Source organism: Panicum virgatum, chromosome 2K (genome assembly GCF_016808335.1).
Source record: "Panicum virgatum strain AP13 chromosome 2K, P.virgatum_v5, whole genome shotgun sequence".
Taxonomy (NCBI): Eukaryota; Viridiplantae; Streptophyta; class Magnoliopsida; order Poales; family Poaceae; genus Panicum; species Panicum virgatum.
In genome coordinates, this window is record NC_053137.1 from 34,079,333 (window position 1) to 34,082,607 (window position 3,275).

Here is a 3,275-nt window from a genome sequence, read left to right on the forward strand (position 1 = left end):
CATATGTACGAGGAAAATTTTCATATCCGGAGGTATTAGAATTTTGAATGCTTGCATTAGTTTGAGACTCCGATTGGTTGGTGCATGTAACTCTCCGTATGTACGAGGAAAATTTTCATGTCCGGAGCTGTTAGAATTTTGAATGGTTGCATCAGTTTGAGACGGTTAACATATGGAAGGTTAAAAGTTGCAGCAATTTGTGATGGTTGCTGTCCTAAATTTGGATACGTCTTACGATTAGTGAAAAAAACAGCAGATAAAATAAATTTAAAAAATAGTTTTTTTTATCTTTGCCTCTAGTTTGGAGTGCAATTGTAGTTTTTTTCCCTTATTGTTTAACTTTGTGATTTTTCATCTTACTTTTTACAAGTCAACGCGATTTTTCTCTTAGTCTACACATTTGCCCATATTTTGACCATCGAAAAGGGATAAAATAGCGTTGACTTGTGAATAGTAAAGTTAAAATCGCAAAGTTAAAAAAAAAGTCCAAATTACTCCCTTTAAGGCTGTGTTTAGTTCATGAAAAGTTTGGATTTTGGTACTGTAGCACATTTCGTTGTTACTTGACAAATAATATCCAATCATGAACTAATTAGGCTTAAAAGATTCATCTCGTGCTAATCAGTTAGACTGTATAATTAGTTATTTTTTAACTACATTTAATACTCCATGCATGTGTCCAAATATTTGATGTGATGGGTACTGTAGAAAATTTTTTGGGAACTAAACAGGGCCTAAGTAAGGCCAAAGTCCGGATAACCCCATTATCTATCTCTTGGTTCAATTTTGCCCCTAAACTATGTCATTTAGTTAAGGATAAATTGAACCAAGAAATAATTAAGAAGGTAAAATGACACAAGAAATAGTTTAGAGGGTCATCCGGATTTCAACTAAACTTTACGGGAGTAATCTGGACTTTAAATTATAGGAAAAAACACAAATATCCGAAATTAACAATGAAGACAACAGATATCACTCAAAACAAAGCTTTATGTATGCATGACAGTTAAATAGAAATGCATTCGCATGTTTAATTACTTTAGAAGTTCAAATAACTAATTAATCACCGGGGCATTTAGAAACATATGTGTATGTGCAAAACTAAAAGCTATTTTCTTGTGCAGGCTATAGTAGATTCTATGAACACGTGTGCAACACAAAAAGGAACATTCAAGATAATAAATGAAGTGAGTGGAACAATAAGACCATCCAGGTATAATTACATGATCCACTATCAAAATTTCTTTTCAAATATAATATACACTGTGTTTAAACATTAAAATGGCACATAGCAAGAAATATTTCTGCACAGGCAAGTATAGATGTGGGTTATGTCGAAATTGATAGCAGCGAGTTCTTTCTCCTGTTCTGACATGAATGACACTTGTTCTTGGAGCACCTGGATCTGGAAAGACGACCTTCTTAAGGGCACTGGCAGGAAAATTAGATTCTTCTTTGTAGGTAAATCGAATTTTGCAGCAACTTCATTCCTGAAAATCAGTGTAAATAGCAGAACAAGTAACAGATGGTGACACACATATATATAACATTGATAATGAAAACCATGTGTGCATATCATTGGTATCATGTTATTTCTTGCTTACAGTTGAAGGGAAAGGTATTCTACAATGGGAAATCAAGACCTTCTACACCACACTACCTTTGTCCTTATGTCAGTCAACATGATCTCCATCTTGCTGAGATGACAGTGAGAAAGATAATTAATTTCTCCTCCAACCTGCTTGGATCAAACAATGAGTTTGGTATGATATTATTCTTCTTGTATTTTTTGGTATAATAAAATGGGTACTTTCTATTTTCTAAGGTAGATGGCATGACTGCCTTCTGAAGTTTAAAGGATAAATGGGACACAAAGGCCCAAACCTCAATATTCATCCTCAAACAATTGGATGAATCCATGTATACTAACGCAAACTTACTTTTTGATGCGTAGAGATACTGGGAGATGCAATAGAAAGAAATACAGATACTAATAAAGTGTACAAGGAACTTTTTTCTAAGGTGCTACTTAGTCATATTATTCTATAAAGTTAATCTTGTTTAGGTTTAACGATATCTAAGATGCCTTTCTTGTAGGCAACCAAGCTCGGAAGCAAGGGAAGCAACCTAAAAACTAATTATATTATCAAGGTATCATATATGAAAAAAGAATTCAATGTAACTTTGTTCATTATTGCATAAATATTTCCCTGATTCTTAAAGGTTAGTTGACTGGATACAGATTCTTGGCTTGTCTGACTGTGCTGAAACTATAGTAGGGGATGCGCTCCATAGAGGAATTTCCGGGGGCCAGAAAAAGCCAACAATAATCGGTAAGTAAATTCCTTTCAGGAAAAAAAGTACTAATATTTCACCTACCCATTTACTGCCACTTTATTATCAAATATTCATTTGAGTTTATTATGGTTAGGGATAATTTTCTCATACACATGTACTCCTACAAAAGCGCACTGATTGAAGAATTATTTTATTTCTGTGTTCCCCTAGGCCGGCCGGCCTAGCACGTGCACGCGTTGAAGCCAAGCAACCCACACCGACATCAGAAAGAGATCAGAGACGTTCAGGAGAAGGAGGTGGCCACGTGGCCACACTCCTAGGCTGGCCGGCCCAGGACAGGCCGGCCAACCCGACTCTGCAGCGTCTCGTATCCCGGCTTCGCGTGGAAGACAAGCACACCGATCTTACCTTCTTACAACTGACGCCACATGCTTCACCTGCTCAGAACCGACTATGGAGGACTATAAGTAGCACCCTCATCCTCACTTGTGAACACACATCATTTGGAGCTCAATCTCTCTTGCTTTCTAGAGTAGGTCAGTAGTTTGGGAGTTGAATCGAGTCAAGCTTGCTCGGGACTCCGGAGTCGTCGGAAGTCTGGTATAGCTCTTGTATCTTTCTTTTGACTTTATTAATACGGGACTCCGGAGTCGTCGGAAGTCTGGTATAGCTCTTGTATCTTTCTTTTGACTTTATTAATATAAGTTATCTTCTCTACTTTTTTGAGTCAGCTTTACTTTCCACATTCCTTTATCTTCTCGAGTCTGAGTGTTCAGCTCAAGCGCGAAAGTTGTACCCTTTAGCTTAGGCTGAATTATCTATCTAGTATTCGGGATCTTATCTTACGGGTTTTCTCGCTCGGACTAGAGTAGCTCAAGTTAGTTCTCTAGGTTGAGGGGGGTTTCTCTCGAAGACCTCGAGAGAAATCCTAACACTGATCTCGAGCGTGGTGTCCGAATTTGGTGTTAGCTAGAAAG

General features: G+C 37.3%; 1 long non-coding RNA gene across 1 annotated transcript; it reads left to right on the forward strand.

The window, feature by feature from the left end:
* The first annotated feature begins 1,734 nt into the window (after nt 1-1,734).
* LOC120696009 lies at nt 1,735-2,325 on the forward strand. The gene is made up of 4 exons (XR_005683984.1): nt 1,735-1,763; nt 1,955-2,022; nt 2,098-2,151; nt 2,243-2,325. It is a non-coding gene; the product is annotated as an uncharacterized LOC120696009 (long non-coding RNA).
* Nucleotides 2,326-3,275: the final 950 nt, after the last annotated feature.